The sequence below is a fragment of the Thunnus albacares genome, chromosome 10 (genome assembly GCF_914725855.1).
Source record: "Thunnus albacares chromosome 10, fThuAlb1.1, whole genome shotgun sequence".
In the NCBI taxonomy this organism is placed as follows: domain Eukaryota; kingdom Metazoa; phylum Chordata; class Actinopteri; order Scombriformes; family Scombridae; genus Thunnus; species Thunnus albacares.
Genome location: NC_058115.1, coordinates 23,036,009 through 23,051,185, shown reverse-complemented (window position 1 = coordinate 23,051,185; position 15,177 = coordinate 23,036,009). Strand labels below are relative to the sequence as shown.

Sequence of the window (15,177 nt, the reverse complement as noted above, 5' to 3'; positions counted from 1 at the left end):
TCATTACTGTTAATGGTTTCTTTGCTAGTGTGAGCCGGATGTTGAGGAGGGTGTGGGTGGGCAGAAGGGCAGTCAGAGAATTGAGGAGGGGCAGAGTCATCATATTATGACCGTGGTCAGTGGAATGGCTGAGGATAGTGTCAGTTTTCAGTGTGTTGTAATACTGTGTAGAAGGTAGCCTGTCCTATCATGAGTACTTTCTGGTCAGAGACTCTGCTTTGAATTATAATCAAGAAAAATAGACTGGAAAAAAATAATGGTCTTAGCCTTGAGTGTAACATTTTGACTATTGCCATCTTGTTTTTTTGGAGCCAGAAGTTAGCACATTTGGACAAGATAGTGTAGCTGACCTTGCTTTTCTTGGCATAGCATTGAAGCAACAGGATTGGCCAGGCATCCATGCTCGCGCCGCTAGCCTGTTATTTCCTACCTACATGTTCAGTGGGTGTCTGGACTTGATTTATGGTAAATGTTAATTCTGAAAGACTAAGAGTTAACAGTTTGAATCAAGCATTAAGGCTATATTATGTGTGGCTTGTAAAATGGCAATTTGGGGCACTGAATTTTTCTTTCTTCCTTGTCAGATCACTTTTCCCGGGATTGCTGCCTCTGCTGCACCGAGGAGCCACACCAACAATCTGGTAGATAATGCTAGTGTTAGCTGCCAGCTTGTAATAGTGACAGCTATGCCTATACTCCTATTCTAATCTGGGGTTACATTACGTAACTTATGTCGCCTTGGTAGCAACCTGTCAATCACAACGTAGCTATGCCCTGCTTTATCATCAAATTTAAATTAAATGGGACCATAATTTACACAATGAACTTCATGCTGTATTGAAGAAGACTTGAATCTAGCAATAGAGACCATAAACTCATTAGGAAAGTGTTTGCTGAGATAGTAAATCAAGTGAGAAGTAGGGTTATTTTCTCATAGACTTCGACACAATCTGACTTCTTTTTGCAACTAGTGGAGATGCCCCCTGCTGGCCATTATAGAGAATGCAGGTATAAGTCACTTCTGCGCTGGCCTCATTTTTCAGACCCAGAGGTTCCTGCTTGATAATAATTTGTGTGGTATATGTTTTGCACAGAATATACAGACAATGCATTGAGTGAGGTAACAGAGGGAAGACGATACATAAGGAGTCATGGGAAGGTTTTTAGTGTGGGTTCAGGGAAAGGTCAAGGCTTATCAGGGAGTACTTGGGAGTATTTTAGACATTTTAGAGTAGTGTATTAAAGGACAAAGCAGTGAGTGGGATAATAATTCACAGCAAGATAATGCCTTATTAAAGCAGACACATAAGTATGTCTTTAAAAACTTAGATTTAAGGTAAGCACAGAGAAATTTACCCCCTTCAGGAGATGAATGTGAAAAAAGTCTTCTAGAGTCAGACTCTGCCCATACTGTACACCATTCTACACCATGAAGGTCAAACATCCAAGTGCTGTAAGAATAAGCAAAACAAATTTTTGAATGGACAGAGACTTTCTAATCAGTGAACTTTGCAATAATCTTCATCAGTTGAAAGCACAAAAGAACATCATACACATTTAGTTTCTTTCAGCAAATGAAACACCTCTTAATAGTGCTGAGAAATCAATTTAAAATTAAATGTTGACTCTCCAAACTTTAACTATAATTTTCTGTATATTGTTCAGTACAAAGATTAATACGAGGTCCATTGCAAGGTTGGAGACTGAATATGGAGCACAGGTATATTTAATAATAATTTGAATTACTCATTGCAGAGGTAAATGGGACAATTAATTGTGATGTTGATTTCAGGTGATATCGCCCAGCCCTACCTGGTAATTCCCTTGCTGAATTTCTCAAATTCAACTACAAGTCAAGAAGCATATCTCCTCATCAAAACAATACAGATTAACAATTCAATACAATACATTACAGCTTGTAATTGAATTGAATCTGCTCAACCTCATCAATCTGAAGAATCACCCTTGATATTTATATGATTATGGAAAATACATATGACGTCATGCCTCCACCCTTTGGAGACATAAACCTGTGATGGGACCAAGGAGGAAGATGAAAAATATGTTGCACTGTTTTTAATCACTTGAAAGGATTCCTTTCCTGCTGGGCCTGTAGCAATTTATGTTGCTGTTATTCTCTCACTCTACTACTGCAGTAAATAGTTCTACATATTTTAGTGGCCAATAGAGCTATGTGTTCTATGCATTATACGGCTCTAATTAGTGAGCAGCCCGGATATGTTTCTTTGGGGGATATATGATTATTCTTTTGCTTATCTTTGGACAATCTCTATATTCTACTGTGGTAGGCTGCCTTTGATTGTGGTGGATGACATGTGCTAAGCTTTGCAACAATAGTTGAGTACCTTATGTTATCTTTACAAGGCCAACTGCTCAACAGCTGTTTGTTGAACTACTAGATTTTGACATACCGACATTTGGGGATTAACTGCCAAGATAAGAACTATGATGGCCGAAAATACCCTAAAAGAGAAAAGTTTTAAAATGAAGATGCTTCACTGAATGCACCAGTTGTGCCAAGATCAGCCAGAAAATCACAGAGCTTGAAAAAAAGACTGTCTCAACTCTACCAAATACAAGAGGATGAAAAACCTATTGACACTCTGCTTCCTGCTTCTCACATCTTGTCCCGGAACCAACTGACGATCTGATCCAGGGACATGAAGTGCGTTGCAGAGTGGCTTTTGAATATAAAGAGCTCCACGCTGAAGACTATGTGGATACTATGCCCTGATTTGGCCCGAACCTGCTTGAGACTGACACCACAACGGATCTGGATATGTGCTACTGGCTAAACCGGAGAGCAAGACCAAAGACTTGTTCTATTCCCACATTGTCAAACCCTGAGCTCTGGACAGACATTGTCTAGGGTAAAAGAAGAGTCGGAAACAAACACAGTTCCACTGATGTCTCACCAGAGATTTGTCTGGAGAACACGTATATTATCTTGGACAAGCTGCCTATTAGTGAGTCCAATGGTAATGCCACAGCTACCATTAGCACGCTAATTTAAAAGCTAACATCGAGACCCGTGCAGCCACAGCCTGTGACACAGTGTCTTTGTTTCAATTGGTAATTATGAATCTGAGTAAACAAAAATCACATGTAGAGCTCCTCAAGGGTCCATTCTCAGGCCCCTTCTATTTAACATCTACATGCTCCCCCTTACTCAGATTATCGACTATTAGAACATGTCTTAACATACTTATGCAGATGACACACAACTTTACATAACAGTGTCACCACATGACTTCATTCAGTGCTCACCTTGACTCCATAACACTAAAATCTACAAATCAAGCCGGAAATCTTGGTGTAGTAATGGACTTGGACCTAAATTTCAACAGCCGCATGAAGACAGTTATAAATCTACCACCTTAAAAACATAGCAAGAATGAAGGGATTTCTGTTTAAACAAGGTACAGAAAAACTTGTTCATGCATTTATTTTCAGCAGGCTAGACTATTGTAATGGTGTTTTCACAGGTCTTAGTAAAAAAATCAATCAGACAGCTGCAGCTCATCCAGAATGCCACTACCAGAGCCCTCACTAACACCAAGAAAGTGGAGCACATTACACCGGTCCTTAAATCACTGCATTGGCTTCCTGTGTGTCAAAGGATAGATTTTAATCCTATTACTTGTCTATAAAGCACTAAATGGCCTCAGGCCTTAAATAAATCTCTGATTTACTTGTACGTTATGAAACATGCATACCCCTCAGGTCATCTGGGACAGGTTTATTCAGCATTCCCAGGATCAAAACCAAGCAAGGTGAAGCTGCTTTTAGTTTCTATGTTCCCCACCTTTGGAACAAGCTTCCTGAATACCTGAGGTCTGCTAAGACTGTCAGCTCATTTAAATCAGGGCTTAAAACATTATTGCTTACCGTGGCTTTCCAATAAATTTAAATCGCAACTTCTTTTTAATCTTTAACTATTCATTTGCTTTTTTTGCTTTTTGTCTTTTTTAAATGCAATTTTGCATTTGCAAGCATGCATCTTGCCACAGGGAGCAGGTAAAGAAGGTGAAATACAGTGGAAACCTCTTATAGTGATCATGTTTATGGTGATCAGCCACTTATATGGATCAAAAAGCTTAAAGTAAAGTATATTTGCTTAAAGTAATCAAGTAATCTGCTTGTGTTCATTTTTGGTCTTTACATACATGAAAACACATGGAAAAAAATTTAAGACTGTGGTAATTTTATTTATTTATTTATTTTATTATTTATCTTTCTCCCATGGTACACGTATGATATGCAATTAGCAGCTGCAGCACCATTATCAGGCGTTGCTGCGCACCTCCGCAGTTTTGTGTGGAGATGCGGGTTGTGGGTGCTTTTATTTGTAACCACTTTGAAACAATCAGAAAATAATGTTTTATTCCTCTCCTTCACCGGCTTTCTTGCTCGACCACTGCTTTTCTCTCTGCAGCAGTGAAACAACAAGTGTTTGAAACAGCTGTTCTGTATTTTGAAACAGTCAATAAAATTCAGTAAATAGTGAAGCTGCCCGCTTCATTACTTTATATTGATGTAATAAATATACAAATGTCAATTTTGGCATGTCAAAAATTAAGAAGAAGAAAAAAATCGGTTATAATAATCATCCGCTTATAGTGATCAATTTAATCTGGACAGACATGATCACTATAAGCGGTTTCCACTGTAGAAGTGAACAAGCCCAGGATGAAGGCTTAAAATGTGAAGCCAGTGGTTTATGTACTTGTACTCCTTTGAGGTCAGATTATACAGCTCTGGAAAGTTAACCACAGCAGCAATAATTTTCTCCTAGACTCTTCTCACCAACTATGCCCACCACCAATGTTGGCACTGTAACGGCATGCTACATGACACACCCCCCCGACTCCTAACCCTAACCACCTCACTGCTCGTGCCTAAACCTAACCAAGTGGAACTGTCATGTAGTAAAGTGGGTGTGTCATGTAAATACTGCAAGTCCACGGATAGACCTACTTGGTGGAATACATTGATGCGTCGTGCTATTTACATTCATCCCCAATTATGGCAGCTCCTGCTCCTGGGCATGCTGAAAATGATACTTTATCCCAAAAAACCCAAACCTGATTGTCAAAAGTATGGGAATTCTTTAAACAGAGACCTAATAAAATGGTGCTCTGCTCACTTTGCAAAACTAGAATGGCCTACCACATCAGCACCGTACTATTACGGTGAATTTCATCTGATTGTTGGTTGGTAGCCAGTGCCTGGGAGTCATTGTTGCGTCCGTATCTGTTTTGTTTCAGACAAGAGCTCAATGAAGACTCCAAAGGGTAGATGCTAATGGCTAGCATGACAATGCTGCTTTCCAGTGTATTTACAAGTTGTAAGCAGTTTGTTTATGTGTATATAGATCTATATAAATAAATACGCCCCACATTGCCACTGGACTCTCTGATAGCATTCTCAACATGATTGTCAAGGATATGAGACCCCTTTCTATTGTGGAGGGTCAGGGCTTCTGTGTGATGCTCAACAGGTTTTACCTTCCCACACTTAGGTACACACTTCCCTCTATGGCCCACTTCACTAAGCTGATGGAGAGGAAATATGAGGAGACTTTTGAGAGAGTGACAGGTTCACTCAAGAGGTCAAAACAAAAATCATTTTCATGACAGATGTATGGACAAGTGTTGCCACTGAGGCATACTTAGGCATCACCTGCCACTTCATTAATGAAGACTTGGAGGTCACTTCATATAGTCTGACCACAATGCCACTTGAAGAGCAACATACAGCTGAAAATATTGCTGCTTGGGTGGAAAAAGCAGCTGAGAAATTTGGTATATCCATGACTAAAGTAATAGTTGTTGTAAATGACAATGCTGCTAGTGTTGTTGCTGCTCAAAGGATGTTGGAAGAGAGGCATGGCGTTACTTCTCTCCGGTGCACTGGCCATACATTACAGTTTGTTGTCAACCATGCTCTGAAGGATGCCTAGATCAGCAAGGTACTCAGAGCTGCAAGATGCCTTGTAGAACATTTCAAGAAGAGTAAGCTCGCCAGCACCAAGCTGAAAGCATAACAGCAACAAATGGGTACTTCTGAGCGAAAAAACTAGTACAAGATGTATCAGTAAGATGGAACAATTCATTCCACATGATCAGCTGCCAGCTGGAACAGAGGTTTCCTATGACAGCAACCCTTTCAGACCCTGAAGTCACACAGCGAGGGAAACATTTCCCGGATCTGAAAAGTGATCAGTGGACCCTACTTGAAGAACTGGAACAAGTCCTAAAGCCCTTTAAGTGTGCCATTGTCTTCCTGTGTGGAGAGGCTTATGTCACTATTTCTGCTCTACCTCCACTGGTGAAGGGCCTCCAAAAGTCCTCACAGAGCACATCATTTGAAACCATGCCTGTGAAGGCTTTCCAGGCTGCTGCAGCAGAGGAGATGACTTCATGATGAGAGCTGGAGACCACATTCAGAGATGATGCACAAAATGTATGCATTATTGCAGCTGCCCTTGATCTAATATTTTGCAAACTAAAGTTAGTGCCAGCAGAAGAAAGCCTAAAAGTACAAGTCAAAGTTCATAGTCTTGCACTGCAAGCAAAAAACAGGGAGAGAGAGGAAACACAACAACATCACAGTGTGGAACAGAATGACTCAGCAAGTGCCAAACCACCGGTTTCAGAGAGGAGGTCAGTGTCTCTGCTGGACACTTTGCTTGGCTCAGATTCAGATGAACACCGCAACAGTGAGGAAGACAATGGACATGTTCAAGATGATGATACTAACAGTGAAATGGTGAGGAAAGAGGTACTCATACTTTGGAGAACTGCCTATCCCAAAGGATGAGAACCCACTCAAATGGTGGAAGGAAATGAAGCAAGGTTACCACCATGGCCATCCTGGCAAAGTCATACTTGTCTGTCCCTGCAACATCAACCCCATCTGAATGCCTCTTGAATGTAAGCATATAGACATGCTTACATTCCTCCAATGTAATGCCAATTGAACTCTTGCTGTCCCTTTAGTATTGAGAAAAGTTCAATATTGAGATCAGTGCTGATTCAGATTTTTTTGTTAGATTATCAACTTCGTGAACTGTTACTTGAACTGATTAACCTTTATTTCTGCAGGGAGGGGCCATTGAGAGCATGCTCTCTTTTCCAAGGCTGCTCTGAGTACAGAACATACAAAAAAATAAAAACATAGTTTATGGTGTACAAATTTGAAGTAACAAACAACAAGATTTACAACAAGCATACAAACAGAGACAGCATTCAAAGACATTCAATCAGAGATGTCAACATCATTCATAGAAAGCACGCACATTCACACTGTACCAAATCTGCCAACAGATGTTTGAAATGAGTATAAGGGATCAGCTCTTCCATTTCGGCACACTCTTGCCAGTTGTTCCACTTGTGTGGAGTGAGCCAGTTTTCCAATGTCAGTATTCACATGATGTTCTTCAAGAATCAAATAGTCATGGGATCTAGTGTATTGAGAAAATGATCTGTAATTGAGATGACAAGAGATATATGTAGGAAGTTCGCCCAGTAGTGCTTTGTAAATAAATAGAATACAGTGCCCTTCTCACAGCCGATGATTGCCACCCAACTTTCTGATATAATATACAATGATATGTTCTAAAGCTATCATCAGTTATGAATCTAAGAGCTAAATGATATACTTAATCAAGAGATTTAAGATTAACATATTAATTACTAATACATGCCTGAAAATCTTTTTTTTGCAATATTTATGTTACGCTGAATTTATATTGGACTCATGGACATGCTTTTAAGTGATTGATGCCCTTAAAACTTTTTTGCATTTCTTATGTTGAGCTCAATTTATGTTGGACTGATGGACATTTGTACTACTGATAGATACCTTTTAATTCTTGGCACTTATTTTTTTATGTTGGGGAAATTTTATTTGTAAAATAAGTATTTTTATGAGAAAATGTTTTAATAAAAGGTTGAAAAATTAATGGTAGAAGTTATGGTTATTATTTATTGATAATTTAACCAAAATATGAATCAACTAATCAGAAAATAATTGACAGATTCATCAAAAAAATAATTGTTTGTTGCAGCCTTAACAAGGTCCATGCGACAAGTTATTCTACCTGATATTTTTGCTTGCATGTATTTGATTTTCCAACATAGTGTTTTGCTGGATAACCTAACATTGTGCTGTGGATAAAGGAGAGCCAGAACCAACAGTTTTAGCAGATTCCTCTGCGACAGAATCCCCCGCTGAGCAAAGCAGTGGTCTCATTGAAATGAGTGAGGAAGCCTACCCTTTTTCCAGCAGTGCTTTTGTCTGTGTGAAAGTTGCCATAGGCTGCGCTTTCGCATCCAAAAGTGAAATGTGCTATATCAAAATTAATTGTATGTTGTCTGCTGTAGTTCCATAGCTTTAAAGCTGACTGAGAACTGGTTGAGAACTGGTATATTCAGATTTTTAGCTGCGTGGGTTTCATTCTCTCCTGTTGTGTTTTGCAGGCTCTAAGATGAAGCCAAACAGCTGCAATGTCTTCTTTGCCAGAGTGAAGTAGCCAGATGCTTAGGAGAAGCTGCTTTATGACTGGAACATCACAGGTATGATCACCACTACTTGCATATGTAACATTTTTCATTTGATGTCTTAGGTTTTGTCAGTATGTCTCTCAGATTCAGTCAGTAGAAATGATCCCACTCCTTTTAATTTTATTGAGTGTCATTCTGCTGTGAGAGTTTTTGTCACTTGCTTTTTGGATATTTTTCAAATGTGGCACTTAGAGGTTTGCCCTTGTACCTGTAAATTGACGTGAGGCAGGAGTGCCTACACAAACTGCTGTCATGTACTTATGGTTGAATGTCCTTGTGTTTTGTAAAAGATCTAAAGTGGATCAGCATATGTCGAAATGTCCTTTGCTAGAGAGTAGTACAAGGGGGTGAATCAGTGTTTAAAGTATTTTGCTTGCAGGATATCTACTGTTCTTTGTTGTCTCAGAGGCTCAGGTGCTGTTTGCCTCTCGGGCTATTAGTACTGGAATCTGCCTTCAGATTCAGCAGCAGATAACAGCAGTGCTATCTCCTCTAATTGCCTGTTGCCTAAGAACTACGAACTACTGGAGATGTGGGCTGCATGTCAAATAGACATGAACTAGATTTTGTGCCTGCATTTGGGCACATACACAAATTAAAGCCCTGCTCATTTGAATATACTGCAGTGTATTTTTCTGTCCTTGGCATTATTATCTAACCTCTGTTTCAATTTAGGGATTGAATGCATATTGCTATAAGATCTATACTATATTTGGCTATTAAAACTTGTACTGTAACTTATTCTGAACTACTTGTCAATCGAACCAAATAGACTTTTTTGAGAAATAGAAAAACACCTCTTTTTTTTTTAATGATTTCCTGATCTACCAACCAAACCAGTGTTTTGAAGTGGAATGAAACATTTTGGCAGCGTTGCACAGTTAATGACCGTGCATCGAATGCCAATTCTCAACTCCTGTTTTGGTCCAAAACACACAATCAAGCTCATTTGCAGAGGAGCTAGAGTCAACAACGCTTGTTGCTACCTGTTTCAAGCAGGCCTTGTTAATATGAGTTGTTACACTCATTCATAATTGTGCCAAGTGGGAACTTGACAGTATTAAGCACTAAAATGAGGAGGGACAATTGTGCTTAGGTATTTTGTAAATTGTGTCTTGGTGGCTTATAGTATGTAGTAAATGCACAATGTGTTTTCTATAACCGCAACAAATAATACCTGAAAACCTTATTTTGTTTCAGCATTTTTATCCTCTTCACTGACCTAGAGTGAAAAAGGAGCCACACACTAGTAAAAGCTGCAGTTCCTTCTCTTAGTCTGTGGGTCAGTCATGCCTTCTGCATCCAGAAAGACAAAAGGTTTCTGTGGCTTTTCAGCCAAGGCACACAGTGCAGTTTTCCCCAGTAGAGCTCTGACTGCCTTTAGCACAACTGCAGAATGATTTATGTTGTCATAAGAAAATAAATTTGGATCATGAACTCCGATATTAGCTGGTTTGCTGATTAAATCCTCATTCTAATTTTACACTAGATTTCCATGTGATACTCAGTAGGCAGTAAAATGTCCTAGTTTAATGCCCAGTGTGGAAGCAAATGGGTCAAAGCTCCCATTTTTCAACTGGGCACACAGGAATGTTTGTCGCTGCAGTTTTTTTGGAAAAACTTTGAAGGTGAAAGATTGGATTGGAACAGGGACTTCTTTCAGTTAAGAGCTTTGTGTTACAACAGGAAGCCTTTAGCCACTGCAAGATATTTTTGAGTAACTGGTCATCCTGTCTCTAAAAACACCCACCAGAGCCAGCTGCAAGATATGATAAAAGCTTTTTTCTGTCTACCTCGTCTAAATCATATTCAAAATATTGATGCTGGTGTCTTTTTGCTGAGAGCAGCTTGCTTGGATCTACACAGCAACTTGACCACACACACACACACTCACACACACACACACACACACACACACACACACACACAGACACAGCACAGACCATCAGAGATACTTGCCAGAGGAATGTTCATCAACCTCTTACCGGTTATTACTGAGAGCAGCTATTTGACATTAAGAGCATCCCAGATACTACTGTCTGTCTGAAATGGAGAGGATATCACCTGTTATTCAGATACAAGTAAAGATATTTTACAGACCAGGGCAAATTTCTATCAATTTCTAAATTTCTGTCAATTATTAACATACAGATGGAGCCATTTTCTGTCAAGTGCTATGTAACCTCTATAAATAGATGTCTGCACATGAATGCAGAATCTGTAGGCAACGTAACAAGATTTTGGTAGCGGAAGCGTTCTGATTCCGTTGGTAGTCTGTTTGTAGTCCGAGTTATATTGACCAATCATGTTTAAGTGGGTTTTGGTTCAATGCAAGTTAATAGTCCGTGTGGAGAGCAAAAGAGGTGGAATGCACTGGCTGAAATGCAGTCTTGGAACCCATCGGCAATCGTATGATCGTATGATTTAGCTTTTTATTAGCTTTTTTAAAAATGTATCTGCATTCATATGCATATAGCTGTTTATACAGATGAGCTGAAATGTCATCTGGACCATCTCAAGTTGCTAATTGGACAGGAAACAATGACCAGCGCATGGAAGAGGAAGTCTTAGCCTGGATATGTTATTCGTTATCCGGATATTCACTTGCTACACCCACAGAGGCTTAATTGTTGTAAGACAGATGGCCGGTGGGTTCCGAGATTGTCTACTGCTATTTTCCCTTTGCTGACTGTTTTACTAGGTCTACACTTTAATACGGAACAAGAGCGAAGGTGAAAGCATGCCTTAACGTGTGTAAGGGGAGTAATAGTTGAGGTTCATTGCTCTCTCTGCTCTAAAAGCTGATATCTCTTTCAATAAATCTGTAACAAAATAACACTTCCTTTTTAATCAAAGGGACCAATAACTCCCTTTTGACCTTTTTTTTGTATCCGTGTTGACTTCCCTGGGCTTCTGTCAGCAAAGTACAGGCAAAACCATTTGATATAACGGCTGCTCTTTACTTAGGAGACTCAAACATGTGTCTCAGTAACCTTGATAAAATATCCTCAAATAAACTGAAAAAGAAAGTGATTTTCCAGCCATTTTTTCTTTTTCAAATTAACTTTCCATTAACACACATTAAATTCATTCTAATTTAGTTTACTTCATCATGGGTCAATGCATTTTATTTTGTAAAGGTGTTCTTTAATTTAATCATCTGCCTTCTTTTGGTGGTGAGATTCATGTTGCTTCATCACCGACCTGCTTTTATAAAGTACAGTGACACAGTAACTTTACTCATAGTAAATATTAATTAAAAGAGCCTTAGCTTTTTTTCACATTAACTGAGTGAACATTTCTTTAAAGTACTTTTCATGAGAAAAATATTTTAGTGGTATAATGACTACATTTTTTACAAACAGTCTTCAGTCAGTCATATACAACTCAAGCATGGAGAGAATACCCAGCATTGCTTAACAACATTTAAAAAGTACTGCTTAATCAAACCTGCATTATGTTTAGGGAGATTTTCATGACTGATTGGATGGAACATTTTAGAGGCATTCAAGTAATGTGTGAACTGCTTCAGTACCACCTTTGTAACTGGCACCGATGTCTTTCAGAGCAGAGATGCACTGAAAAAAAGGGAAAGTATTTTTTAAGATTTTGGCTCATATTGTTAACCTCTTGTCCAAACCAACATGCCATTCACAGCAGCAGACTAATATTAGCATTCACCTTTGTTCCATGTGTCAGTCTGTCTCGCTCTGTATTTCTCACTCTGTCTCTTGTGATACTAACACACATACAGTACACACACACACACACACACACACGCACACACATACAGTCAGTAAATTAGCTCCACTTAGCTCCACCTGTTTTCCAGGCTCAGTACTAAGCTCTCTTTCACCTCTCTGCCTACAGAGAGCAGAACAGATGTGATTGCCAGAGAACTCAGCACCCTTTCACATCAACCAATACATCCTAATTTTTATGACAGTCATTCAATAACAACATGCAAGCCCAGATAATGGAACTCAGCATTGAACCAGCTTTCAGTAAATTTGGACCTAGTTGCTGAAATCAGTGTTGTCATTATTTAAACTTTAAACATCTTGGTGATTGAGCTTTTACTCCTATTTTTATCATCATAAGTCCCTGCTGCCAACCCAGTGTTTATTTTGTTTGGATATATTGTGACAGTGGAATATCATCAGAAAGTGGGCATAGTCATACAGCCTAAAAAGCAGTACAGTCACCACTTGTTTCAGTGAAAACATCGAGAACATTTCTAACGTCTTTTTCTCTTGCATTTTCCAAGGTAACAGTTTTTGTGATGGTGGTAGTTAATTACAATATCTTCAACTCATCGCTGCCTCCAGCCTTTTGTATTTTCAAAAGGAAGACTGATGATTGTATATCTAGTAGGCTGAAAGAGCTATTTAAGCACCTACACACACCCTAACTCTCACTTTGACACTGGCACATACTGTATGAATGCACATACAGTATATTTATAATTTCAGTTATCTCAGATCTTTTGGCAATCAGCATCACCCTCCCAAAGTTACTGTATGTTCTAAGATATTTTTGGTATCATCAAGAGTGAGTTTGTGGAGCAGCTCCCTTGACAGTGACTGAGGAAGAAATGATAGTACAGGCAACCTACAGTCAGCACAACTTCTGACGTGGCTTTCACAAAGTGGCTCAGTAAGAAATTTCCCACTGTAGATAAACATCCGTCACTTTGTGATGAACAATTTAAGGAATAGTTTGACAGTTTGGAAAACAATTCTTGCAGAGAGTCTTGTCTTATCTGTCCAAAAGTTAGCACCTCCTAAAGCTCACCAACTTGCAAATAATGTGTTGTTTGTTTAATGGGTATGAAAAGTGACTGAGAAATAGCCTGCCATGAGCCTCTATCAAACCACAACTTGTTGTTTTCACACTTCAGTTTCAGATTAAACAAACAAAGATATAACGTGGCCTTGCTAGCTGCTTCCCCTTGTTTTATTACCCAAGAGTGGTATTGATCTTGTCATTTATCATCTGTAAGTTTATTTATTCTTCTGAATCTTAATCTGAGATGATTTGATAGATTTAAAGTGTTTGTTTTCACCCCCAAAACACCGTTTCCTAATGTTGTTTGTCATTTGTCTGCAAATTAAAAATGTAGCTATGCATTGGCAGCAGAGCAGTTACAAAAACTGCCTTGATAGTATCAAACTCCTGAGACACCAGATGTTTCTTTCACACAAATTGAGACCAATAAGATTCCAAGGTTTTGTGTGGCATGCAGATTGAGAATCTCAAGAGTGCGCACATTTAATTGTATCATGCAAATGTATTTGCATGACTGTCCCATTTAAGTTTTTTTTTTTTGTTTTTTTTCAGCCAGTCACGTACTGTAGCATAGCAGCACAAGATGTTCAGTTTTCCTCATTTGTTTACTTCCTTTCAATCTGCTGATAGTACTTTTTCTCTCTAATCACAAAATCACAGTCTAAACTCTAATTTGCGTGAGAGTAAAAAGCATGTTCTTTTTAAGTATGATTGCAAAGTTCATCACATTAGATATTTGTACAACTCAGAGTTGAGAAACAGCAAAATAAACTGTCACTGGGTTTGTATGAACTGCGATAATGAGTCTGATAAGTAATTTCTGAGTGATTCAGATTCTTTACTTTTATTCTATCTGTTAAACACAGTGGTGACATGTTCATTACTGTGTGAAACGGTCTCTGAAATGAAATATTGGTGCCACCAAATTACGCGCTTGTGCCACTAATGGGAAAATGTCAGCAGTGGCAGGAGCAGAAAATAGAGCTCTTTGGGGGTTCTGAGTTTAAGCAACTCGTTTCCTGGTTTAATTGCAGTGTGGTTTACTGCAAAACAGTAAGATTACTAATTTTAGAATTTGGCAGTGTTTACAGAGCAGATAGAACATGGAGCATATTTCAGTTCATGCCCATTGTTTCTCATAAGCCAAGAAACTAAATGTGCTGCTGTTTATCCTTTGCACTTCTCAGTTGATCTTGTGAAGTTTCATCTCTAGTTTTTTCTTTTTTTATGTCTGACCCCAGCTTTGACAGCATGAGATATCAAGCTCTGACACAAGCTTAATCAAAGGCTTTATTGCAGTCCTGTGCAGAATATACTGTACTGTATATAGACCACAGTTTTATTGTCAGCAGGGAAGAATATTTGTTTTTCATGCTGTCACCGTGAAATGTTGTGCTCAAGAGATATATTAATAAGATGCTTTCACATAAATAATCCAGGTCATGTTTGAAGATTAATTTTGTTGTGTTACTCTTATATATTGAGAGGTTTTTCTTGTGACTGAAGGAGTATATTGTAGGCAGAGGAGGACATTGTCATTAGTGCACTCCTCTGGGAAAGCCTTACAGGGAAAAGGAAGCCAGAAGGTCATCACAGTGACTTTTTTTTCTTCATCATAGGAACGTCACACAGAGCTGCCTCCCCCTGGGTCTCTGACTCTGTGGTACTAGGCAGTCCTGGTGTAAATTATTGTCCGGGGTATAAATAGGCCGACAGTCTGGCAGGGCCAGGTGGTCTAATCTGCCTTTTTGGTGTCCTGCTCCCTGCCTGGCAAGGTGGTGTGGTGGTTGTTTGTCCCCAC

At 39.0% G+C, this 15,177-nt stretch overlaps 1 protein-coding gene across 7 annotated transcripts in view; it reads left to right on the top strand.

The window, feature by feature from the left end:
* Positions 1–15,177, top strand: part of enox2 (ecto-NOX disulfide-thiol exchanger 2) — a 188,213-nt gene that overhangs the window by 15,187 nt on the left and 157,849 nt on the right. For 3 of the 7 annotated variants that reach the window (XM_044363290.1, XM_044363282.1, XM_044363285.1), the window contains exons 2-3: positions 585–641; positions 8,505–8,600. The gene's annotated coding sequence lies outside the window, so the exon portion shown is untranslated. Of the gene's footprint in view, positions 1–584; positions 642–8,165; positions 8,327–8,504; positions 8,601–15,177 lie in introns of all 7 variants that reach the window. The other 4 variants (XM_044363283.1, XM_044363287.1, XM_044363286.1 and 1 more) reach the window with 3 other exon arrangements.